The following is a 27,762-nucleotide window of genomic DNA, read 5'->3' as shown; positions in this document are numbered from 1 at the left end:
TTTTTGTGTGATCGCACGGCAAAACAAACTCGTTACGCATACGCCGTGTGGTCTTGAATTGTATTAAACGATGCCATTCATTCAAAAAATTGCTGGCCACAGCGAGCGGTTTAGGTTTTTAGGCCACTCTGGTTGAGGATTTTGGGTTCTCTTGTCGGCGGCCAGCCTCGTTAGCCGAACTTGTTGCCACATTCGCATCCGCACTGGCATCCGCAGCGACATCCGCACACGCATCCTTCGTACGTGTCCTTTTGCTAATCGCTGCGTTTAAGGAACTGCATGCTGGAGGATGTTGCAGCTCTTGTATTGGCGCGTGACCGGCTTTTCTCTGACATAAGAGCGCGAAATGGCGAAATGGCGAAAATAACGTAATGACGAAAGGCGGCACTCTTGTGCGGTCGGCAATCTTTGATTTCCCATTTCCCCGGCAACGGGAAAATGCCAGACAACGTGGCGTATACGTGGCACTCCTGTTTGTGCTTCCGCACATTTGTTGTCCTCCGAAGTTTGCATTCAACGAAGGCACTTCGTCGCGGTAACCAAGTAAATATGCAATTTAAATTTCAGCAAGGAAACTTTAAATTTATTTTTATAACCAATGCGAAAAAATTTACATTTTAAATCACCAAAGTAATAATAAATGTGTGTGCTTTGAAATTGTTTAAAGATTTTTTTGCGACTTTGTTTGTTTCTGAAATAAAGAAATGGCTCCCCATTTGTCTTGCGTACATATAAAAATGCGATGTTTCAATTGTTGATCCATATATTTTTTTTTTTTTTTTTTTTTTTTGCTCTTGTTTGCTTCACTTCACATAAAATATTCAATTTTCATTCCTTGTCGCTTTTTTATTCGTGAGCCAGGGGTGCTGCGCATATAAAATCCAATAAAAATACACATAAAAACTGAAAACAAAATAGAAAAAAAAGGGAAAAAATAAAAAAAGAGAATGAAAATGGTCGAAAGATACCGCGGGCTATTTGAAACACACGTATGCATCGCATTTTGATTGCAGATTGTATATGCATTGTAAAGGTGTTTCCTTTTGCCAAAAGCTTTGTGTTAATTAATAGAAATTGCCATTTGAACATTTTTGGGGATTTCGATGTCGAATGGGAATTGCATTGCAACCCAATTAGCCAACCAGTGTGGTAATTTATTCACCGTTTTAACCCCCACAAATTTCCACCATCAATCATTGTTCTGTGTGGCAGCTTGGGTGGGGGGTGTATTGATAACATGGCTTTGGGGGGCATTTGGCTAAATAAATATTATGATGGAAAATATCAGAACGACAGCGGTGGAATGAAGTCCTACCTGATGGCATTTTAAGTGGAAAACAATGTTGCCGCACGCATCTAGATTCCAGTTGGATCAGTTGCATTGTTATCGTATCGCCGATACGGTTTTATATGCGGATCCATGGGGATTACTTCGAGTGCGATGCTATTAATCAAAATTTTTGAAAGCTAATCCTGCAGCTTGGCTTTCGTTTAAAGGAGTTTAAGCCATGTGAGGGGTTTAGAGTAAATAAGCCAACTTCTTGACTTAAAGTCTTTAGTAAGTTCAATGCGATAGTGCCAAAATTGTTTTAGCTAAGCAAACAAAAAGATGAAATTACCTTGATTGGCGTTAGTATGTACTTCCATTTTTAAGACAGCAGCTCTGTTTCAGGATGGTGTACACAAAATGTGATTAACTAGAATTTGAATACGATGCTGGCAGTCCAAACATGGCAGCCACTTTATCCCTACTTTGCTTGCTTTCACATCTCAAGTTTAACCCATTGTTGGTTCTTGGTTGGTTTTCGTACTTTTTTCTGCTTTTTTTCTTTTTTTTCTCCTTTTTTGTATTTTGCCGGAGAAGGGATAAATTGGGGGCGTGGAATCCAATGTTGAAGTGTTGGCATTGCAGGTGGAAAATCAAGGGGCTTTTCGTGTGCGTTCGGGGCAAGAGTTAAGTGATTGCTGCTTCTGTGTTTTAGCCGGCTGAGCTTTTAGCCTGTCAGGGAGCTGAGTCTCCGGCCAATTGGGGTTTTGTTTTTCGCTCTTTTGTTTATCCATCGTTGGTCTTATGCCGCTGCTGCTCCGAAGAAAACAGACAGACGGACAGACAGACAGACAGTCGGAGAACTGACAGTTGTCGGTGGGTAAACATTCGGCCAAATAGTAGTATACCGCCCCCCCAGTTTTCGGCCCGGCTATTTATGTTCTTGTCAAGACGGCGGCGGCGGCACACATGGCGTATGCTCGATACGTATGCGCAACATTAAAGCCAAGTTATGAGTCTTTAACAGGCCATGGCAACAGCATTAATAGCAACAGCAGTGCCAACGGCAACAGCCAAAGGATCGAATCGAAGTGAACGGGGCCCAAAGTAACCAAGTCGCCTGAAACATAGCAACCGTCGCCCGTAATAACTAACGTAGTTTGCCTAAGCAATTTGGCACTTGTGCGCTTTATGGCGCCCACTGGTGCACCCTGCACAGTGGTGCCAAACAGCCGAAAGTCCCATCAATCATACATCGACCAACGCTTGGGGATTACAAGTGGTTTCAACTAAACGGAGGGCTCACATTCAAGGTAGCAAAGTGCATTTAGTTTTGAAATCGCTTGAAACATGCTCACATATTGAAGTTGCAAATATAAAGTAATATGACATGTGAATGAAATGAAATCTATATCTAATTATTCCCTTAATTTGGAGGCTTTATCTCAGTACTCGTACATTTTTGCGCTAAATAGTTCTCTATAAATGGCGAGTATACCTTATTCACTTGCCATTCACTGTTCATCCGCTAAGCAGCTGGCGAAGAGGAGTCATCCACAACAGGGACAGGAAACCCCTCAAGCGGGTGGAGGAGGAGGAGGATCTAAGGAGCCGAAGGACGGGGGCGGAGATATCCAGGCGAACCAGGACGACACGGCACATGTGCTTAACTGCCAGCATGGGGCTGACGTCTGATATATTTGCATGCAGAAGTGTTGTCACTGTAACGACTGGTGTTGTTGTATCCCCAACTGCCTGCCAATGATAAATGCAAATAGGTGCAGACATATAGGGGCTATTCGCCAAATCAAAGGACATGGGAGGGATGTGGGCGACATTACGCATACGCCATGTGTTCGATGCTGGAGCATCTCGCATCTAGCATCCAACAGCTTGCAGCTCGAATCTCGACTGCAATCTGCAACTGATTGAGTGAATCCACTAATCGGCGCTGCTCAAACGATTGCCAAACATTGTTGCGAGTGCAAACATTTCTTGTTGCGAACCCACCGAGTGAGTTTCCCAGTGGAAAAAGGTGCTTCATTTCCACCACGACAGCTGTCAACGCTTTTGGTTTCGGTTAGCACAGAACAAACAAAAGCCACAAAACACCCGAACTCACTGAAATTTTGACAAACTGCAGTGGCTAAAAGCAACTGAAAGCAACTGGAAGCCGCAAGAACCAGAAAGGCGGCGGGAAAAAGTGAAATAAAATAAGGCAACACCCTCTATCCCCATTTTATTGTTATTGTTATTTACACTGGAGTCATTGACACGCGCCGCGTTGTTCTTTTTGTGGTTTCTGACCCAAGAAAATGTGGAAATTTGTTCGGGGAAAATGGGTTGGGAAAGTCCGAACTAATAAAGCCAACTATTCGGGGCTTTTATTTGCCCATTTGTGCGTTGTAAATGGGGGCCACTTGCGGTTCGCAGGCAACTCGACACACAAAGGGTTATTCAAATTGAAGAATAGATTTTTAATAAACTTTCGCAAAAGAACACGATATCAAATATTGATAAATGTGGTTACTCGTTGTTAAAGCTTTCAAATACTTTACTACAAAAGCGGTTGCTTGTTAAAGGTTTCATTTGAAATCACTGCAACATATAAAATTCAACTGAATTGAGCACTAAACGTCTTTAAGTTGTTTTTATATTATTACCACCAAACGATTTTCACGCATGAAAAAGGATGATGGATCGACCGACCATTGATGTGAAAGTTAGTGGGGTTGGGAGCCGAAAATGATTGGTGGAAGGTAAATGGTAGCATCTGCAGCTTCGATGGCAGACGAAACAAACGAAAATGCGAAAATGTGTCGGGATTTTTGCATATTTTCATCAAAGCAATTTCTATACACATGTGTCCCATGTCTTTGGCGCTTTGTCGTCGTGCATAGGGGTCTTAATTGCATGGCCATACCCACACGTTCACATCAGCACACACACACACACGTACACTCATACAAACACATACGCACACTTGACCTTTGCTTCTTTGCTTAGATGGCATGAATAATTGAAGCAGAAGTGTACAGTGGAGTTTAATCAAGAAATGTGCCCTAAAGAATGCTAAATTAATTAGTGAATTTGATTTCATGATGAAAATTACAAAAAAAAAAAATAAAAAAAAAAATTAATTATAAATAAAAAGAACAAAGTATTTTGCGCTTAGTGTTGGAGCAAACCATTTTTTTTTTTTGTATTTTCTTGGCTCTATTCGCTTGCCCAGCACTGTGCGCTGCGTCCATGGTCCAGTTGCAGACCATGTGCTCGTGCTCCTGGCTTAACCCTTGTTGTCCAACGCAGTGAGATCTCTTGCATGGGGCTTAAGCACACGACGAGACACTTGGCCACGTTGACAGCTCATAAAATTTGCATATAAACTGCTTAGCCAGATAAGACTGTTTTCTGTTTTCTGTTCTCTGTTCTCTGCTTTCGGCTGCTTCTCGCATTCCGCTTCAACTTCTGCTTTTCCGATTTTCCCTGTCCGGCCTTGACCACCCACCCTTTCCCCCACCCCCTCCTTCATACCCTTTTGTCAGGCCGGAACTTTGCTAATTAGTCGTAATGCAGATGCATATTGCATTGCAATTTACTTGAATTGGCTTAAGAAATTTTCCATTCCGCTTTAACAAATGCAAGAGGCAACGAAATAAATTGTAGTTCACATAATTTGATGCGAAAAGTTTGCAAGTGTTTTATTAGCTTGTTTGCAAATTGATTTAAAGTTCGGAAAAGGGTTAAAATAATATTGAATAACAAAAAAAAGGAACCATCAAACTGGCCGCCTGTAATTTTTAATTATTCCATAACCTTTTGCTGTGGCTTAAATAACGCAACAATTTTTTTATGCAAATAACTTTAAGGGCCAAGTTTCAGCATGAATATTCATATCGATGCAGCGGGTCGCATTTTCCGACCAAACTTATTCAATATCTTTCGCTGAACTTTTCATTCACTAGCTTTATTATTTGCACAGCACTTGTTTATTTTTATTTCTTGAGCAGCAGAAGCCACTTAAATTTCTAGCTCGAGTTCGTTCATGTTGCAATTGCAACAGCAGACACATTCAACGATCAGTGTGGGAAAATTGATTTTTCCTCCACCCAATTCCCAAGGACACATTTCATAAATCTGGCCATAAATAGGCTAAAGCTTAGTCACACTCGACCAGCATTTCTCCCACTTAATGTCGTCACAAATTCGCTTCGATTGGATTTCTTTCTGACCGTTTTTTCTCTCTTTTTTTTTGGCCATCTATCAAAGGACGCTAACTGGAGGACAGCTGCGACTGCTGTTTACTTTTGCAGTTGTTTTACCAGCTAGCCACTATTAAGGCCGGGCTAACAGCCCTAACAGAGGGGGCGTGGCACTTGGCTTAGTGGGTGGTCGTCGCATATAAAGCGAAAAAGATTTACGAGGCATTGAACTCGTTCTTTTCCACTTTTTGCTCTCGGTTTTATTTTTCTCCTCTTATCTGTCGCAAGATTATTTTTTTTATTTGGCTGGACGTTTGCTTTTCTAATGGCAACACAGTTGATGATTTGATTTATTTTCGCGTATAAAACAACACTGGGTTTTCGATATAATATTACTAATAACAGCTATGCTTGTTAAGTACATAAAGTGCTTTTTGTTCAAATCAAATTATATTTAAATTTGAGCTAATATTATGATAATCGGATATATTTTGTTTTTTTTTTTGATTACAATTACCAATTCATAACTAATATTACATAGAACCACATTTTGGATCCAATGCCAATAGTTTTTGATTTCAATTTAAATCGTTTATTTTTTGACCGCAAAAATCTAGCCAAGCACCTTCTCCCCTGCATCCAAATTGAGCACTTTCATCTAGCCCGAACCCAAATAAAATGTGTAAAAACAAATTGAAACATAAAAATAAACAGCAAGTTGTTGGGTGGGAGAGGCATTCAATTCCCTTTTTACGACTGTTACCCGATGCCAACTTTGTTCGCCAAATAGTTCAGTTGAACTTTGGGGCATCCTTTCGACGGAAAAAGAAAAGCGGGGGAAAAAAAAAATAGAAAATATAGAATAGAAGGGGGAAAATGCGGGGAAAACTCGGGCTGTGGACCATTGTCAATGCCAAGGCAAAAGAAAATAATGACAAATGTGAGTTTTATTTTAATGTGTGTAACATTCGGGCGTGTCATGCTGAGCATCACGATGATGATGATGATGATGATGATGAGCTGCGTTCATTGACCGCCGTTTTGAGTCTGGCAAAACATTGCTCATACGACATGTTGCACGACCCACAAACGAAAAAAGTATGCAAATTAATGATTATGATGAGCACTTGGCGAGCTCTCAATGAAAATTTATAGATGCCTCAATGGGCTTCAATATAACCATAGATGTTTATATGCAGATGTGGCAAACTTTTGGCCTGATTTATGTTTGTCTAATGACATTTTTGTTGCCACTCGAATTTTGTTGATCCCTATCTGCTCTTTGGTAAATTGAAAATGCGGCATGGAAAACTTGCAAGGTTGCAAGGTTGCAAGGTTGCAAGGTTGCGAGGTTGCTGGCGCCTGCGGCAACTTTTTCTAATTAAAAGACTCCAAGTTGACAAAGTGCATTTCTGTTGACCACATACATACATATTTGTCTTGGTAGCAAACTTTGATTGGTTTGGGATCGACTGATATTCGAATTTAATAACTAGCAAAGGTTCGAAATGAAAATGGTTATTTGCTTACATACACTCGAAGTCACCTCGATGTTATGTGAGCAAACAGCTTAAGTCAGCTTAAATATGTTATTTTAGTGCTTTGATGCACTAAATAATTGCATCAGAAAATTTTATGTGATTTTTGAATTTTAATTCAAAATATTTTTTACTTTTAATAAGACATTTATGAGGCTTTACTTCCATTTTGTTGGTTTTTTTTTATTATAAAATTAGTATTTATTTAGCATAGCTAGTAATCTATCAACTTCCCGTTGACCATTTGACCGTTTGAACTTTTCCATTTGGACAGTTTGTAATCGTTTTGCGGACCAGGCTAAATGCACATAGTTAAATTGTTTTAATGACGCCTGGGGTCTATTAAATGCCCGAAATGCCCATGTGTGTTAAAATCGACATTAATTATCGTTTGTGGGAGCAGCGAGGGGTGTGGGGGGGTGGGTTGCTTGGTAGGAAATTGCAGCGAGATTTGTGAGAACTTGTTGCCTTTAATCTTCGCACGCTCAATAAATTGGCACGAAAATCGCTCGCTTTTCTCAACTTTCGCATGTTTTTTCCCTGGCTACACGAAAAACGTACGAAAATTAAAAACACCAAATTGTGAAAAACGCTTCAGTGACAAAAATCCAATTAAATATTATGCAAGGCACAAATTCTCGCCTGCAATTGATTAGTAAAATAGCAAAGTATTACAAATATGCAAAAATGACAAAGTTGGCAAAAAAAAAAAAAATAGGGCTTGGAGAAATAATTTAAAATTAATAAACACAACTGCAGGGCAGCATCGAATCGAATTTAAATTGAAAACCAAACACGAATATCTTGGCGAAATTGGTCGCAAAACAACGCCGCCAGGTGTTTAAAATGTGACGTGATTAGATACGAAACAAAGATAGATAAACACGGAATGCCAAACAGTTTGTACGATGTCTATAGTATGGCTATACTATAACTATACTCGTATTATGGCTCTTAAAAGATCGCATTCGAGGGGAGCCAAGATGTTTATTTTTAGGCAAAACAATGCAGACAGATCGCTTCGATTGCGGCTAGATGATGGATGATGGATGGATTGGTCGATGGGTGGATTGCTCGATTGCTGGATTGGTGGGGCAACTGCCAGCCATGACGATGGAAATGAAAATGATGAAAATGGGGGGAAAATATATCGGAAAATGCGAGGGCAAACGGATTGAGGGCGGCGGCAAATGTGTGACGTCTTGTGAGCGGCATTAATTGTTATTGGATCAATAATTCGGAATAACAAAATCGCATTGCGGGAATGTTTTCATTCGGTGGGGAAAAAAGATTGCGGATTAATTGCCAAAATCAAACGAGAAAATCGAATCAGCACAATTATTTTCCAACAAAAAACATATAATTACTCTAATTAAAGGCTGCTGAAAATAACACGATTTGAAACCATTATAAACGTAGCTCTATTTTAAAACCTATTTAATATGAATAATATTCCAAGACAATTGGAAAATAAGTGAACATTTAACATTGACAAATTCGCGTTAAAACGATTCTCAATTAATAACAGCTAAGGCATAAATTTGGCCATAATAAAAAATGATAAATTATATGGCATTGCGGAATTCTCTTTCGTTTGGCAAAATAATTGCCAAATCGCGCAAGCAAAAATAATTCACCCCAAGATGTATTGTAATTGCTGGCTGTGTAGAATAATATTTATAATTTATTCCTTCGCCCGCCTCTTTGATTTGTCCATATTTATCGAACATTTTCCATTTTCTCGCCACATTCGAATATTGCATTTGCTCCCGAAAATTCCGATGGCTCGAGGTAAATGAAAAAGCCAATCGCTATTATCAGCAAAAATGGGCAAACAATACTAAATCTGGTCCAATTAGCTGGCAATCTCTGGGATTGTTTATTGTTATTTAAAGTGTCGTCGTGTCGCATTGTTGATTGTTCAAACAGAGTACAACTTGCCATTCGGCAAATAGAATTAAGAGACAAGACAGGGCTTACTGTACTGTGCACAGTGATCCCAAGTTTCCCAGACTCATTGTTGCCACAAATTGCTACCCTTGTTCTTGTACTTGTTATTGCTATTGTTTTTGTTTTTCCGTCTGCTGCCGGCGGCGGGGGAAAAAGTGCGGGGAAAGTATGGCGATGGAAAAGGCATTGAAAGCCACGAGCTTACTTGTTAATCACAACATCCAAAGCCAAACAGACAAAGTGCAATAACTGCAAATGGTTGGAGATGGCCAGAAATGCTACACTTGAAACAAAAATTAATAGAATATATTATAAAAGACATATTGAAATGAAATGCAACACTTGCAACAGGCTTTGGATATATCCTACTTAAATTGATTTTGGTAAAATGTATCTATGTATCTCAAAGTGCAATTTCCTCACTTTGATCTGCTGTTTTTTCTTGAAGTTTCTCCTTTTGGATTGATTGCTGGGCCCACGAGGGGGGTTGGCACAACAATGCTTGTTACAAATATTTGCATCATCAATTTTGCTGCGTCGTCAATAAACAGAAAAGCGAGAAAGTTGCCAGCAGAAGCACTGGAGGCGGACCATTGGTGGGGGCGTGGCCGAGACGGCGTTGACGACGATGCTAAAAATAACAAAGTGCAGCACTTGAGCCGCAAATATGACAGCCTGGATAACAGCGGCGACAGCCGCCACGGTGGCAAGGATAAGCATAAGGATAAGGATAACGCCAAGACCAACAATAGTACATATAGTGTGGTAGTAGCACAGTTTGTACGGCGAATATGCCGACGAATCCGGCGCGGTGGAAGGAAAATGGCGTTAAGTTGACGCTGACGAATGCGACATCGCCATCGCCAAAAGTGAACCGCAAATACTTCAGAATGCATTAGGGTTGCCACGCGCTCTAATGGTGGAATTCACAAGGCTTTCAGTCGCTTGCGCTTAGCTGTCCCTCGGTGGATTTCAGTCAGTCTCGCAGGGTTGTCATGTTTTAGAGTAAAGCATTTGATAGTTTTATGGTTTATGGCTTAAGCGTTACTTAAAGTTGTTATCATTAGGATAAATCAAATAAATGGCGACAGAATAGAGCATATTAAGGGTTGCCACGTCGGCTTAGGAAACAATTTAAATCATTTCTGCGCACTTTGCGAACAAACTTTTTCGACAAGAACTTGTCGTATTTCTGTCACACATTTAAACTGCAAAATTCCTATAAATAAACGCCTTTACCCGGATCCCATTTGAGTTTCCAACTTTTCCGCGTGACTATCTAATTATCCTTGCGTCGCTTAGCACCCACACAGCTCTCAGCGCTCAGCTCTCCGATTTATCTTTGGCGGCAAAGATGTCAACTTGAGCAAATTATTCGCCTGCTGCGAATGCTGCGATTTGCACCGCCAGCCTTGGCCAGATCTTCGTGGTCAGCGTTTAGTGAAAATGAGGGTAGATGGCAAAATGCAGCGACCATTTTCCTGTGTCATTAAAAACTTGCTGACTTGATGCCGAACGTTGCCTTGGCGCGCGACTAATTAAAAGCTTGCGGTTTGAGTGCGTTTCGGGTGCGTTTTTTAACGCCCCCCGCCGCCGCAGCTGTTTGTTGTTGTTGATAGAGTGTAATGTTCGGTGTGTTAATTACATTAAAAATATATAGAATGTAAACAAATTGCAGTCATTCCGCCCTCCGGTGCCCCGTATGCCCAAGCAAAGTGCCCTCACCGCCGGCTGTAAATATCAAATTAAAATGACATTACTTGAGGTCATGCAGCGGATGGAGTTGGTTGGCGTTAATTAATTTTTAATGAATATATATTGAAAATGCATTGAAAGCTATCGCACTCTCGCCACACAGCGTTCGCGCTGGCCTTATGCTATGTTAATTATTTCTTTTTTTGCACTTATTTTTTATAGTTAGCCGGCTTTTGCGTTCTTTAAAAGCCCGCCATTTCCGTCCTGCCTCGTGGCCTAAAAGTAGGCAACACTCTGAGTGCCAACGCTTTCGAGTGTGTTGCACTTGAGGGCCAAAAGACGGCACACGGGAAGCGAGAGAGCGAGGGGGGGGGGGAGGGAAAGTGCGGAAAAGTGGGGAAAAGTGCGGAAAAGTGTGGCAGCGTTTTTTGTTTGTCAAGCGATACCCTGCAAAGGGGGTCTTATGGTGGGAGAAGAAAAGCATTGCACATGCTGGAAAATTCATTTCAAAAATCGAGGAGAGAACTTCCTGCTTACCACTGCTGTATTTTGTTTTTTTTTTTTTTTTTTGGTTTTTTAATTTTGAAAAATCCCTGCTAAAGGGTATTTGAGGTGGTGCCTTTGCCTTGGAAATTCCTTTTGCCCCTTTGGCTGCTGTTGTTCCCTCGATTCATATGCGTTGTTGCTACCACTCTGTTTGCACTGTTCTTGGCATTGTTTTCCTTTGGCCGGATTGTTGTTGCCGCTACCCAAGCCATTCATAGCTGCTATAGCTATGGCCACATAGCTGATGCCTGGCATTATGGGTCGGCTCAGTGCCTGAGCTCCCTGGGTCTCAGCTGAGAGTAGCTTGGCATTGCGTGGCAGCCAGCCAGCATTTGCAAGTCAAATGAAATTATTTATTTTGCATACAGGATTGTGGGGCGGGGGGCGGAATTGGAGTGAATAAAAATAAAAGGAATATAATGTTATACAACATGCATTTATTATAAATATTTAAGCAATATTCCGGCTACTTTGCAGAGTGCGTCTGCCGAAGGGGGATGAGATTTCAATTTCAGATGGAAATTCTTGGCTAATTAGTGTGCATCGGCGCACAGAGAGCTTTTCCTGCACATTTGCCTGCATTTGGAATGGGTGTGTGTGTGTGCTTGTGTGTGTGTGTGCCCTGGCATTTCCGTTAGAAACTTTCCATTTCCGTTTGCAGAGATTTTTTAATTTTCCTGTTCATTTAATTGCACAAGAAGCAAAAGATATGCCAAAGCGAAGAGTGTTGCAGTTAGTAAGAGAAATTATAGTTCAACTTAATGATTTGCCAGTGAATTTGTGCCAAGTAACTGGCTCATTTCTTTACCAAAAACTCAGTACTGTACGTTCTCATATGGTAAATTCGAGAACAAATCTCTGCTCACCGACAGCTTTTGGCCATCAGGAACCGATTACTTTCCCGGAACCGCTTGCAAAAGCGTTAACCGAAAACAAAATCCGTTCACAAACACAAAAACACACGCACACACTCACCTACACCTTTTTACATAAATACTCACTCACACTCAGGCACAAAAAGAGAGAGAGAGAGGGGTAGAAATCCCTTCAGCCTGAGAAGTATGCAACATTTGGGTTTTATTTTTCATTATTTCTCTGCTGTCCGCCATGTTGCTTATTTAATAATTCACACAGCTGGCTCCGGAAAAAGGGATGCGTGCACTGAGAAAAAGTGCGTCATAATTAGCTGGAAATAGACGAAAATAGCAGATAAATAGGAGAAACCCGCACAAAATAACAACTTTTAGTTAATTAAATAAACAGCTATTACGTTTAATATAAGATTACAGTAATTATGAAAACCTTTACTTTCAAAGCATTTCCATTTTAGTTTTCTTAAGCTTGAGCTTAGTTTTCCGGTGCACCAGTGTTGGGTAGTAACGCTTATGTGTGCTTATGCTTGATTATAACATTTATGGCGATTACTCATACGCCCCGTGTGCCACAAGCCACTGACAATGATGATGGGGCGACACTCGAGTCAAAAACGTTGCTAATTAAGTGTTAAATCATGCCGAAAATATGCCCATTCAGCTGCCAACTCATGTGTGTGGTTGTATATTCTTTTCTTTATTTTACTAGGGTGTACTTTATATGGTATATAGTATATAGTGGGCATAAGGTGTAAGTGCGTTCCATCCGCTTTGACAGCCACGCCCCAAAGAGCACGCACTCGTTGTGCACAAATGAGCGCAAATTCACAGACACATGCCTTCGTTTTTGCCGGAAATTCGCCAACTCATGTCCTTCACCTTTCCAGAAAAACTCTCAAAAAAAAAAGGGGTTAGGATGCGCGAATCCTCGAGTGATTTGTGCGTGGGTCCTGCTCAGTTCATAAATCATTTCTAATAGAACTGTTGCCATTAAGCTGAACATATTTTCCGAGGCTAATTTACACACAGTCAATTTGGCACAACGAAGCCAGGATAATTAAATAGTACTACTTTCTGTTGGGATTTTTGACTCTTACCGCATACATTAAACATTAAAAACATAAGTTTATTAAAAAAAAAAAACCAACGAACTTGCTGGGAAAAACTAAATTCTACCTACTCGGAAGTTTGTATCCTTGTTTATTTTCTTTGGCAGTTTTCGCAATATTGTCGCCATTGAAGGCAACTAATGAACTTTATTAAAATACCCTCTAATGTGCACACATGTCGTGCCTTCTGGTCTCCCCTTTCTTTTTTTTTTTTGACACACTTTTATGGGCAATTTGAAACACATTTCATGTGGCCCAGCCTTCGCCTTCGACTGGCTAAAACAACGTCGCAGTATTATGTGTTGCCTACTTTTTCGGGGGGTTACTCCTCATTAACTTTTGCTGGGGCTTCACATAATAAGATGTTGGTTGTTGTGCGTACTTAAGTGAAATCTCCTTAATATGTTAACAACTCATTGGGGTATTTTTTTTTTTTTTCGGCTCGACCTTAGGCAATTGGCCCACTGTGATAGACGCTTTTTGGCCGCGTCCTGTGGCCACGTCATTTTTGTCGGGAAAATTCGAAGAAGATGAACGAAAAAACTATGACCAAAGGTCTAAGATTTTGTCTTGTCACTCACTTTCTGCTCGGCTAGCTGAATTATTTATGGAGATGAAGGTGAAGATTCCAAGCAGCAAAAAAAAAAAAGTAAAAAATAAATACAAGTAAATATATACATCTAGAAAAAAATAAGCAGTAGCTGCCAAAAACAAAGGACACAAAGAATAAAGACGATTTTGCCTGCTGTGTCAAGTGGCAAAATCTGCGCTGTAATGTGCATATATAATTTTCTATTTGTGTGTATGTGTGTGCCTTGTGTATACATTTCGCCGGAAATCTTCCTCTTCTTCGCCGCTTCCTTTTAGCTCGAGCACTTAATGCTCCAATGAATTTTGTGTAAGCATTTTTCGCTTAACTATAATCGCCGGGTATTATGAATATGTTGTGATGGATGAGCCACTAGTATTATTCATGGATATCTACAGAAGTTTGTTAATATCTGGATTATTCTTATTTTTAAGATGAATTCATCTATAATGAATTTTTAATTGATTGGTCTATTTGATTGATCATAAATCGGATTTTTTATATTAATGGAAACATCTAATATATAAGAACATAATGCTTCTTTTGTTAATCTATCAGCCTTGAATAATATTTAAATTGCACATTTAATTATACTTCGCATTTTTCAGCTACATATTTAAATCAAATCAATATTCCTATAATTAATGGTACACTTTGTACATTAAAATCCCTGAGAGAGTAGCAAAAAAGTTTGTTTTATTTAAGCTTAGCTGATTTCCACTTTTTTTATTTGTAAATATGAATCCTGACTGCTTTTTACGAGTAGATGCTTTAAACTATACTATGCAACACTGCAAATGAAGTAGAGCAGGGCGGCCCAGACAGCCGCAGTGGGCGTGGCAGAGGGCAAGAAGAAGAAGAAACGGGAAAGGGAAACCGACTGAGACTTAGACTGTAAACCCAAGAAGACTTTATTAAAATTTTCGGTAGTCGTTTGTCTGTGTCGCGTTGTCTGCCGAGTTGAGTTGAGTTTATTAAAAGCCCTAAAGTACGCAACACTCTTTGCTTTCGGCTTTGATTTGATGTTAATGCAAATGGCCCCGCCCCCTTTTGCCATCGTTTGGCAGCTTCAAATTGCCGCACTGTTTAATTTTTAATGAAGCAACCGAAACAGATTTACTACCAAGGCAGCGGAGGGCTGGCATCACCATTCCGCATCATCATTATGATCGCAGTGGTAGCGGGAGGCAGGAAAATCTTGAAGGGAGGCTGCGTTTGCCAACGCTTACGACCAGCTGATGTCTGATTAATCATCAATGATGGAAAATGGGATATATCTGTGTGCCGAAACGCACAAGGAGCACTCTCCGCATGCCGGAAATCTGGGGCACGTTCCCTGATTATTTCCAAGCCATCAGCAACCACCCGGATGCCAAACGCCCAATCCCAGTCCCAATCCGCCCAACCACTTTCACTTCCTCTATTCTGAAGGAGCACACGTGTCAAGTGGCTGGGATTGCCCCATCTCCGATCCCCATTAAGAAGCTGTAACTCCATGAGGTCAAAAAGCGCATTCACCCGTGGCAAATAACCCAAGGTTTTCGGTAAGTGTGCAATTGCGGAAAACACTTGCAATTAATGCTGTGCAGCAAACACAAGTCCTTCGGTTTTTGGCCTTTAGCAATTAGTTGCCACTACGCTCGCACTTGAAGTTTCAGTTTGGATGGGTTCGGTTGAATGGCAACTCAACTGCGTAGAATTTCTAATCCATCACTTGAGTTTTACACACCATATTTAGGATTTCTCGGTAGCACAAGTGATTAGGGGTTAAGATGCCCATAAGTGTGCAACAAGAGGGATGTCGGATTAAGTATCTACTGTTGCATGATTTTAAACACCTTTGATACTTACAAGAACTTAATGCTGCCGAAGTTCAATTGTTTTCGTGTGCTCGGACTAACCAATTAGGAGCTTGGCTCTAAAAATATTCATACACGTGTTTGGTGATAAGTTGAAGTGAAGTCTCTTTGCGGCTTGTGGCATCATTTATTCAGAGAAGTAGCACAACTTCTTTGGGGGGAAGAAATGTGAGGAAACGGGCCAAGATGAAGATGAATGCAGTAGTCGGTAGTAGGTGGCTTTGCCAATGCAATTCCAAGGCTCATATATATCATGGTGGGTTCACGGTGGCTCACTGTCTTCAGGTGAACGCACGGGTTAAGAAGTCACGTTTCCAGCGAATATATGACGCCGCCAGAAAGTTGAAAACTCATTTTAACCCCCGCCACCACCCAACTCCTGGGAGTTTTGAAAGTCAGGAACATAGAACCCTTCTCTTCGATGGGTATTCCCAATGTGATGGCCGTGAACGTGGTTGGCTTAAATTGTTCGCTGAAAGTTTGTCCTTAACACCGGAGTTGCTGCTAGTCGAACGCACATCTCGGTAATGCCTAGTTAAATGCCAAATTTGATTTTCCTCTGGCCACCAGCAGGGTGGAAGAGTTTCCTTGGAAAATGACTTAACATCATTTTTGACTTTCAGCTATTAATTCAATACCAATTTCGGGTGAAATACATTTGGGTATATATTCTCTGGCGGTCTTAAATTCAATGTTTGAAAATGTAGTCCTTATTAAAGCCTTATTACAACGCCATTGATGTGGATTGTAGTTAGCCCAAGTACGTACTTGGTAGCCAACTGGATTTTTCGATTAAATCGTCCGAAGTCTCCTAATTGATTGAGTTGAAAGTTCATTTGTTCAGATCAGAGTTCATTTGCCGCCGATGGTCGATCCGCCCAGTCCAGTCGAAAGGGGTCAAGAGTGACATGTTGATGCCCAGGATAGGGACCTCGTTGTCCATTTGACCCGATAAGTGACAAAGGAGCCCCTTAAAGCGATTTGCGCAGTCCTCGTCCCTCCAAACACGAGCATTTGTCTTTGGCCTTTGGTACGCTGCTGCTCCCTGGGAGTCCTTAAAATGTCTGCTGATATCCTGGCAAGTTGACAGACAGTTTTAAGTTTTTAGTTTCATTGTTATTTCGTGTCTGTCTGCGCTGCAAAAAAAAAAAAGTGCATAAATACAAATATTGCCGAGCTAAAAAAGAGGACACTTCGAAATATTCAGAAAAGCTCCTTCTGTTTTTATTTTTATTCGGGGCCAAGATCACGTAAGGTGTTTTGTCTTTCTGTTTATGGCTTTTAAGTGAGCTCATTTTTGCCTCGCTGCCAGCCAAAGAAACCCTTTTAATACCCTCTACCACCTAACTGGGGCTATTTCTTCCCCAGCCGAGTTGCCCAAAGTTGCCAGGCACTCTCACCCGGTCTCAAGGTAAATAAAAAGTACTTAAATGCGCTGCCAAGCATCCTCGAACATCGCCAAAAGTTACATTTATAAACCAGTATCTTATATTCCGCACACACTCACTTTTCCGAGAGCTTTTCAAATTTGTTTGTTTTTCCTTTGGCTCGGTTTTTTCTTTTTTTTTATTTGCTAATGGCTCCATGCAAAAATGGCAAAGTGGAATGATGGAGTGCAGCAAATTGCAAAATATCCGCGGGCTAAATGCTGCGATAAAAACATGTGTAGGCACTGGAAAAAAAGTAGTGTTACAAACATGCTTACCAAAATCCGTTAGTGATTTATGCTTTCCTTATCCAAATATTCCAAAATATTTCCCAAACAAAGATATATTTTGCAACTGGTTTTTCTTCAAGTGTCTGGCGGATTTCGCACGTTTTTCCACGTTGTAAGCTTGTGTGTGCATAGTAATGCCAGCACTTTGTCTTATTTTTCGCAATTTAGAAGTCATTCACTCTAGTTCGCCTGACAAGTCAAATGAGCAACGAACTCGCACGGAGGCAATCAATGCCAGAAACGAGGATTTCTGGGAAGAAATAGCTGCTTGCTGAAATGTGGTGGGAACAACGGTTCGTTGTCTATTTTATTGTATTTTAATTTATGTTATTTATGCCAACCGCAGTCGCTGAACTGCTAGCTATAGTCTGCGGTCGCCCCATCTCCCTCGCGCGTCCCACATGCCGTCTCTTTCGTGCCGTTGCATATTGCCGTCTCTCTCGTTTGTTTTGTCTGCATCACGGTTGCCGTTAGTGTCACCAAAGGGATTTGTACTTTAATTTCCTTTGCTAATATACCAAATGTTGTCTGCCACCCACATCTGTTGTCCTTCCCTCTCTCTCTCTCCCTCACCATACTGGCGTCTCTTTCGCGCACACTGCTTGGCCCTATTGTCACCAAAAAAAAAAAAATATTGTGAATAAAAGTCAGGTTTCTTGATCTACGGGTAATGTGTCTTATGAATTATAAAATACAGCAGGTGAACAAGCAGCAGTTCATTCTAGTTAAATTTGCCAACTAATTTACTAATGGAATATTTCAATAGCAATATGCTGAATTTATGTTATTTGGGGTAAATACAAGATGAGGACGAAACTTTCAAATGAAATATGAGTTTTGCCTGCAATTTAAGCTGGGCTTTGAGTCGAAGCGTTATGCAGCTTGAAACTTTACGTGGCTAAAGTTACATTTCATTTTTTATTTGTTCTACTCCCTGTGATGTTCTAAATTCAGTGCAAAGCACTCCTTTTGTTGGCCAAAGGAAATAAAACGCTTCTCAAATAGCTGCCAAGAGCTTATTTGATTCCTCCTTATTGTGCGAGTGTGTGTGTGTCTGTATGTGTGATTGTTGAGCTGGTATTTGTGTAGGTGCAACTGTGGGAGTGGCTGTTTTTTCGTCCTTTATTTGCTTCAACCAGGACCCTTTTTGATGCATTGTCGCCTCGTGCACAATCACATCTGACTTCGTTTCATTCTCTTTTTTCCCCTTCTTGGTGCGACAACACTGGCTAACGTGTAAATGTATTTTTAAAATTGGTTTAAAATAGTTGAATCAAACACTGCACTTAAGTGTTGTTAACAGTTAAAAAGAAATTTTAACTTCTAATAGCTATAAGCTTTAAAGGTTAACATTTCTATTACCTTCCACTTAGAATTATAAGTTAATGTTAAAAACAAGATTTTAGCGAAAATATGTGCGTAATGAAAGGAGTTTTAGTATTTTTCTTAGCTTGGACTTTTGCACTTTCTGCGCTATTTGTGTGGCCTCATCTGTCGCCTCTCATTCTTCTTCCGTTCGCTGTGCAAAAATGATGGCAAGTTGAAAGGGGTGGCAGTCAGCTGCTGTTCAAACTTTTGCCAGCACTTTTGTTTTCATTCAATGTCCTGGCCAGACAGCCGCCCAACATTTTGCACAATTTCCATTTCAAAGCGAAAACTTGCCGCCAGCCAGTTTTCCATCCCATATTTCACCCAAACCCATAACCATCATAGCCACCATTTTTCGTTCTGGATCTGGTTTTGGATCGAAAAGCGTTGACTAGGGGGCCTCGAACAATTGTGAACGAAAATAGACGACAAATAAGTTTCACGATGAAATTTAAAATTCTATCAATTTTTAGCCAACTGCAGCTAGAATGGTCGTGATTGTGATTTATGGTTGCCAAGTTTTTCGGTTAAGTTTATTTTTCACTCGCCGCTGCAAGTTTAACAAGCTTCCTTGTGTGTGGCCCACGTTTTTTTCACGTTGTTTTTCTTATGAGAATTCATTTTGTGCAACAAGTTAGCAGACTTTTTGCACTTGAAACAATATTTCCCACGGGTTATTTTGTTATTTCAAGATTATAGTTATACATTTAAATTAATTTATATTAAATATCTTCTTCTGCTACAAAAACGAAAAAGGTCCTTGCGAACAAAAAGTTGTAGAGTTCCTTAAAAGGGGGCTTTCAAATAATTGGTGCCTAAATTTGAAGTAGTTAAGAAAATATGTGCAAGTTGAGAGCAAATAAACTAGGAGTTTTTCAAACTTTTCCACCATTCAAGTATCTTTTGAAAATAATTGGCAGCAGAGTCTGAGTTCCTGAATGGAAAAGAGTTGTCTGCACAAAGAAAAATAGTTGAATATATAGTTTGGAATTTATTGTGGTCCAAAAAGAATTCAAGACTTCAGAAAAATGGAGCTACTAACGTTCAGGGCTTTAAGCCAATTTTAAACAAAGAATATATTTAAATATATTTTAAAGTGAACTTAATGCCGCACAAAGAAAAAATCTAGAGCAAAATTAAAGCTCGCCGGCGTAGAAGAAAGATGAATGAAAGTGAATCCTGTGGGAAATAGGAAGCAAAATTACTTTCAAGGTTTCCCTGGATTTGCGCTCCTTTTGTTTTTATACTTGTCGGCCCTTTTCCCCAACTTGTGCACCCCGTATATACGCCATATACATACTATATAAACCTTCAGTCGGACTTTTTAATAACTTTTGTCTGACGCATAGCTCGACAACGCAAAAATTTCGCCAGTGGGGTTTGTTTTTTTTATCCATACTCTCTTTCTTTTTTGTTCTATATTTTGAGCTGAAGGAAAATTGCACATTGCATGTGTGCGTGTGTGTGTGTGTTTTTCACAAAAATCTACACTCCTACAGCGCGCAATGAGAACGTACATTGTCCCCCCAGTGCCAACTACAATTTTCCGACCAACTTTTCAGCATGTGAGTGAGCAGCGGCGGCATTTGCACATCTTAAAGTTAGACTTAAAGTCGCCAACTTCTGGCGAAGTCAACGCAACAAGCGGCAAAGTTTTTTTTTGTAAATTGGGGGAAAACTCCCGGAAAAACAAGAACACAACAAAGCACAGGGAAGTACAATAATATGACAAAAAATGCGAGCGGGAAAATGGCATAAAAATTACCTGTAAATAAAAGCAAAAAAAGCAAAGTAAGCGAAAAAATGGCATAACAAAATATCACAAAAAAATAAAAGGGCAACCGAAACGCAAACAAGGTGACAAAAGTCGGGCAGGAAACTTCCGATACTCTTACACCACAGAAAAAATATTATTTAATAAATGGCTTAAAGTGCTTTAACATATTTTTTCAATTCAGTAGACAGCTGAATTAATCACTTATCCAAAACGAAAGTCATTTTAAGGGGGGAGGATTCAAGGATTAAATTTCCCATTAGGGCGCGTAAACAATGACTTTCAGAGAAGCAATTAAATTAGGTATTTAACTTGTCGGCAAGTGAGAGTCCTAATTATCCCATGTTTTGCAAAGGCTTCGGTGGAAAACAAAAATGCTGATGTGCGATTGTATCTCGCAGAACAGAGCTCAACTTACTATAATTGTTATTAAAATGTATAAAGCTTTCTTGTAAATAGTTTGTAATACTCAATAATCCCAATTAAATCAGAAAAAAACCATATAAAATGAGATTCCAATTTCTGTCCTCAAATTCCTTTGCGAACTTTAAAAGGACATTGAGTTGCGGAAACCCATATTTGGTTATCGTGTGTATGTCGCTCGACCAAAAACAGAAACCAGAAGGAAAAAAAAAAGAAAAAAAAATTGGAAAAAATACCAAAAATGCCTCAAAGGCAGGCACTACCTTCCGAATTTGGCCGTCTGATATCCTGTGAAGCGGTGAAAGGTTCCTGGAAATTCATTTTTGAATCTGCCGCATGCTCGTTGCCTGTTGACTTTTCACGATGTTGTTTTGCTTGTCTGGCAGTAAATTCGTTCTTTTTTTTTTTTTTTGATCCACGCCCATTTGATTACGCCCACATGCAGCCACAGGAAAAAAAAATGGGGAAAAGGTAACAGGGATTTTTGGCAGGAAGGTCCACTAATTTGTCCATTATGGTAACAGTTTGGCGATGGGCGACGACGCTCGAGTGGGCGTGGCACCTGTTGCGGTCTGATAAACTTTTAACTTGATTTGGCCGCCGAATATGCTTGCAAGGAAATTAAAAATCGAAGGTCACTTTTTAAATCCTGTAACGATTGTGCAGCCTTCAAATATCTGACATTCGTTTGCCAGTTATTTTCAAGGCAGGAGAAAAAATGTCATTAAATGTCAACTATTTTATTTTAATGAACCGACTTAACAAGTGGGCTGCAAACTAGAAATTTGAAAGAGGTTAATATAGCCCAATATAATTTACCCCTTTTCCTTTAGAATATTTTAAGCTCATTATCTGATATTGTGGCTAATTAGTCTGATGGGGCATCGAAATGGGTTACGAAAAAAGGAAACTATTATAAGTATTATACAAGGGGGGACATATCCCGTGGAACTAATTAAGTCAAGCCAAAGCGAATGCTTTTCCTCCTCTGCACTCCTTCGCTTCTCGACATAATGAGCACAAATTTACGATGCGTTTAAAAACGCGCACAAACCGCACTGAAACCGAACGCGAAGGAAGCCGCGTATATTTCACTTTGTGAGGCATTTAAATGAATTAAGTGCTGTCAGGATATACAAGAAAAAAAAAGAAAAAAAATACCGAAACGAAAAAAAGAAGATACATCGAGAGTAAAAAACATAATTATCATGGTAAAAATTGAATCGAGGGCATGATGAACAGGATGAAAATAAACCGAGGAGTAACGAAGCGAACCTCAAAAACCAACAGCGAGAACAGCAGCAGCTGGCCCAACAGCCTTGAGCTGGGCGGAAAGTGGGTGGTTGCCGGTGGTGGGCGGTGGACAAGTGGGCAAGTGGGCAAATGGATGGGTGGGCAGATCGAGTGGGTGTATCATAAATGAAATGATGCCTTTGTATTGGTTTTGCTACTCAATTTAATTTATCGCCAGAGCTCGGTCAGCTTTTTTAATATGCAAAGTCTGGCGATGCCAATGATGATGATGATGATGCTTTGTTTTAATTGCCAGCGTAAGGAATCTTTTGGCACAGGGCTGTTAAAATCGTTCATTAAGGCAGATGATTGGCTTTTATGTAGCAACGATCCAAAGCCATCAGCCAATTAGCACGAAAAGTCTTCTGTAGTTTTTTACAACAAAAAAAAACAGTGAAAAGTGTGCAACAATTTACAGCCATTCCATTTTCATTTGAATTTATGGTCTTCACGTCGGTTTCAGCTCAGTAACACCTTCTGAAAAAAAAACCCTCGACTGAACCCCATTTAATCTGAATTTATGGATTATGACTGGATATTCCGTGTGAATTCATTAATTACGATTCAGAACCATTCACAGCTAAGTGGAAAGTAATACAAAATTCAAAAAAATTCAAAGAAACTCTACTCTTTTTCGCCATAACTTGGCGAACAAGTTCATGATTACTTTGAGCAGCTTATGGTCCAAACTAACGATTCCGGATTTCAAATAGTAACAATTTTACAGATTTTGTAAAATGTAAACTGACATTCCATATTTATACCATTACTTTTAATGTACTAGCCAAAAATCGGAAAATTTTGTGATTAAAATTTGGAAAAATGGATTTTTGCGAAAATTTTATAATTGCTAAAAAGAGTTTTTATCATAACTTGGCTAAAAATGGCCATAAAGCTGAAAGAATAACATTTTTAAAGAGCTTATTATCCATTCTAATGACCCATATAACTTTTGTAGGGATTTGCAAAAATTTATTTTTTTGCCCAATTTTCGCATTTTTTGTAACATCAAAATTTGCCAAAAAATCGCAAAAAAATAAAATTCTTATTTTTAAACACAGTTTGATTAGGAATTTTAATACAAACATGACGATATATAACATTCCATTTTCCGACCATTGTTTTTGAAGTTATGGCCAAAATACTGATTGTTTTATGACGGCTTTTAACAAAAAAAGGGTCAAAAAAGTACACGAAAAATTTGAATTCCAAATTTGAACGCCAAACTATTGATACCTCAATTAGATGCCCAATTAGGCATTTCAATATATGATTGTTAGTTACAAAATTGCAGTGCCAATTTAGTTTTGGCTTAAAATGCGTTTAAAATCAATAGGGTTGCAATCCGTTGTGGAAAGTTTGCCGTAACATTTTTATTAGCCAAAACTGTACTTAGTTTGAACTTGTGTTGCGTTCGAAAAGTGTTGGCCACATGAAATAAGTTTCAATTAAATATGCTTTCAGCAACAATTACATGTGTGGTTCGGGGAGGAAGCCGCCCACTGCTGCACATTGTGGGCATGGCATGTGGTGATGGTAGTGCCATACCTAGAAAGGCGCCCACACAGGACCGCAGGAGCCACTCAAAGGATGGATGGATGTGGGAATGGGTTGGGATGGGATGGTTGGGGCCATCAGGCGATGGCCGTATCCTGCTGCATGCCGGGCTATAATTAGTCGGTGGTCCCGCCTAACTTGTCGCATCGGGGAAAGGCTCTCGCATTGCACACATCGCTGCACTTCCTTGCGCGCCGAAAACGCTGATCCAATCAATAATTATCCTCATGCACCTCCCTCGACGAAGCCTGCTGCCAATCCTAATGGCGTCCGAAACTCGATAAGCTAGCGGCCAAATTTGCCATTCACTAAAGTCACCCGGTCACTATTCACCTTGTTGAATAATTCAATTGAATTTTCGGTAAATGTTGCCTCGGCCATTTGATTTGGGGCATCGGAATTAACCAGGTTTCTGTGTAATTTTCCTAAACCTTCTCTACTTTTTTCCCCGATTTTCGTGGGCTAGCGTGACGGGTAAACTTTAGAGGCAGCCTAACGTTAAAGTGCTGACTATGCATAAATCATTATTTGTCGATTGTTACAAGTAAACAATGAAGCGCACACACAGACCAACAATAACAGCAAAATTAAGCTATAAGCAGAGAATGAGAACACGAACCAATAAATTAATCAAAAAAGTTCCGTGGTCAGCGGTGGCCAAAAGGCGTAAACCGAAACGCAAACACGAAACATTCGACCAAACAATTTTCGACCACGATTACTTGGCGATCGTTGTTAAAACGGTAGCCAATCGATTGTCAAAGTGGGTAATTAATTTCAACGCCTTGTAATAATATAAATACGCTGACGTGAACCAATAATTAATGACGGGCACCGTCAGAAACCACACGTAGAAGAAGGCCTCATAAACATTCAAACCAACATATGGCGCCCAACGTGGGGCTTCAATATGGCGTAAAATGCGCAAAATAACTATGAGGTTAGAAAAATAACTTTTGCACAATGAATAGCTCTAAAATGTACAAATAAATTATAAGACATGTACTTCTAACTTTTTGTAAAGTGTATAGTATCAAATTGTGTATACGTACACTCTAAGCGACTAATTAATTATTTGAGCCCACTTCAAAACCATTTATCAATGTTTTGGATCTAATAAATTATTGCTGGCGGTCTAACAACTTATCCCGCCCCTTATCAACCCATCAGCAGATCGCTGTGCCAACTTTCTGATGACAAATTTAAGCGTCTGCCATGTAACATAAATTGCTCAACTTATCGGGGCCAAGGTGTCAAATGGTGCTCAAGAAATGGCTTAATAAATGGCACGCAATACACCTACTTGGCCAATATAGCCCACATCCCCCTTCTAATGGCGTGTCGTTGAACTCTTGGCCCAAACTAAACTGAACTTAACTAAACTAAACACTGCGGCAAAGCCCAACTGGCCTCAACTGTGCTGGACTTTCAACCGTTTCCGGGGTGGCAAACCAATTTAGATCGATTTTCTGCCTGTTGTTCGAGACATTGGCGATATTTATGAAATGAAAATCCAACTCGTTGAGTCCAAAATCCCTGTGACCCAAAATGAACTCAACTCTCGGCAACTTTAAGCCACAGCCAGAGTCAATGGCCCCTTTGTTTTGCCATTCTGGCCACATTTTTGTTATTTTATAATTGCCGATGTGGCTGTGGCTGTGGATGTGGCTGCCTTCAGCCTCGCCTGCTCATTTCGCAGTCCTTTTCCTTTGTAGTCCATGTATTTTTATTCTGTTTTGTTTAACCAGACGCTGTCGACCAAGGGTTGAAAACCGGCAGAAAAATGCCAGGCCAGACTGGGCCAAATAAAAAAGAAAATAAATAAAAATAAAATAATTTCACTGGCAACTTGTTGGTTGGTTGGCCCAAATGGATGGGGAATTGAACGAGCCGAGCAACAGAAACTGAAACTCCACTTAACTGGAAGGCAAACGTATTTATATTTAATGAAATATAAATAAAATATTAGAAGGCAAAACTTTTGCCCAAGAATAGAAGCATTTTGGGCCTCGTCCGCAATTCCAATTCATTTGAGTATTTTGCATCGTTGTCACTTTGTCTAAAAAAAAGTAAGAAGCATTCCCAAATTCACTCAGTACGTGCGGAATAAAGTCCATTACATTTCCTAGAATTCACAAGCATTGAAATCGATATAAACTTAAAGGCTTGAACGAATTGCGTTGTTGAACACCTTCAAGTTTTTGTAGAATGCAGGAAAATATTCAAGAGATTGTGCATTTTAAGAATATTTTATATAAACCAGCTTAGTTGGCGCAAGTATTAATGAAGTTCAAGAAAAATGCCAAAATACCAAATTAAAATGCAAAAGCATTTCGTTTTCAATCGTTACATCGTTTCAATTGCCATTTCACTACACAAAATTTCATTAGTTAAATGGGCCAAAACATTGAATGCGATTTTAGCTGGCTATTGATAGCAACATAAATCTATAAAAAGGCTTTAAACCGAATCAAAATGACTTTGTTAGTTGACAGTTGGCCGCAACAATTTTGCGAAAGTCCGCCAACGCTTTCCAATTTTCCAATTTACCAAATGCAAGACGACGAGGGTTCGGTGTGTTGGAAAAGCCTCTATTATTCGTTTATTGCTTGTAATTTTGTATGGGGTTTTCCTCTCATTGGCTGTTTTGCAATGTGGGACGACAAGTGGTTCTAATGCTTATTTTAATAATAACGTATTTTTAACATTTATTTGATGTGTTCATGGCCAAAGAAAACCAGAGCCTGTCAAGTAAATGTAGCTCATTTCCCGTTCAAAGGAAGAAGGCAAGTCTGAACTGTGGTTTTTCCACCTTGCCCACAAAAGTATGCCAGAAACACAAGGACATTTTATTGTGAAATGCGGTCATCTACATAAATGTGTGTGTGTGTGTGATTCTCTACCCTTTTCGATCCCGTTTCTTCTTTGCTCTCCTCCTAATGTAAATCGGTTAATTACATGTCATGAGAATTCATTTTCCCACCACAATTTCCATCGGCTTCACCAGCACGGCCTTTGTTCGCATTGCCTGTTAAAAACACAATCCATGTAATTAGTCAAAGTAATGTAAATGCAAATAACAAATAACAAATAACAAATAGTAAATGGAAAATTGTAAATACCTTGAAGCCAAAAAGAACACCATGCAATTAATAATAATATTGAAATAAATGAATGCATTGCAAATAGTGCGAATAGCAAATCTTAATTTCTTTAAATTAGAGAAAATTGTTTATTATTTAATAGCTTGGAATCAATCTTTCCGTTTCATTAAAAATTCAATATTCGTGTACACTTTTCGGTACGATAAGAAACGCCTTTTCTGTGCTATTTCCATTTGATTTCCCATTGAAGTGTACAATTTGTGGTTTAAAAACTGATGACACAGTCATTTACCACACAAGTGGGCGTTTTATTGATCACTTTTGGGCCAAAACGGGCAAATTAAAGTTCTGATAAAAATGTGGCCAACTTGCGCTCGTTTCCCATTCTGTTTTTCAACTACCATGTAATTATGGGAAAATATTTTTCCATCGACCATCGGTACAAATATCAAATAGAAGTTAGCTACAAGAAAAAAAATATGAGCATTTGATTTTATTGAATGGTCGAAAATAAATGTCCGTTAAGAAGCCAAGCCCTCTGGCTTTTATTTTTTTCCGTTTCTGGGTATTTACTTTGATTTTGATTTGCTTGATTTGCTCGAAATATATTTATGTTTTCTGTTTGCCATGTTTTTTTCCCCCTAAGATTTTCTTGTTTATGCCAATGCTGATGATGATAGTGATAATTGAAGGCGATAATGAAGATGTTGTCGACCGCAGGGCATTTGCAGTGACTTCAAATGATTTGCGAATGCCGCTCGTGCATGAATTTTGTGCGGAAATCGAAAACGCTGTTCATATTGCTTATTTAACAACGTGCGACAAAAAGTCAAATACGAGAAAATAAACTAATTCTATTACAATTGCCTTGGGCAAAACACACACGACCGTCTTCAACC

General features: G+C 39.6%; 1 protein-coding gene and 1 long non-coding RNA gene across 8 annotated transcripts in view; one reads left to right on the top strand and one right to left on the bottom strand.

The window, feature by feature from the left end:
* LOC117148804 (eye-specific diacylglycerol kinase) overlaps nucleotides 1–27,762 on the top strand; it is a 107,585-nt gene that overhangs the window by 19,143 nt on the left and 60,680 nt on the right. The gene's annotated exons all lie outside the window — the stretch shown is intronic.
* LOC117148815 lies at nucleotides 805–15,862 on the bottom strand. Of its 2 annotated transcripts, none has more exons than XR_004459937.1 (3): nucleotides 15,620–15,862; nucleotides 12,200–12,384; nucleotides 805–903 (listed from the first exon to the last, which is right to left on the bottom strand). It is a non-coding gene; the product is annotated as an uncharacterized LOC117148815 (long non-coding RNA). The 2 variants fall into 2 exon arrangements; XR_004459936.1 differs by having other exon boundaries at nucleotides 12,204–12,384.

The sequence above is a fragment of the Drosophila mauritiana genome, chromosome X (genome assembly GCF_004382145.1).
Source record: "Drosophila mauritiana strain mau12 chromosome X, ASM438214v1, whole genome shotgun sequence".
Taxonomy (NCBI): domain Eukaryota; kingdom Metazoa; phylum Arthropoda; class Insecta; order Diptera; family Drosophilidae; genus Drosophila; species Drosophila mauritiana.
The sequence above is the reverse complement of the archived record's forward strand: the minus strand, read 5'-3'. Positions and strand labels throughout refer to the sequence as shown.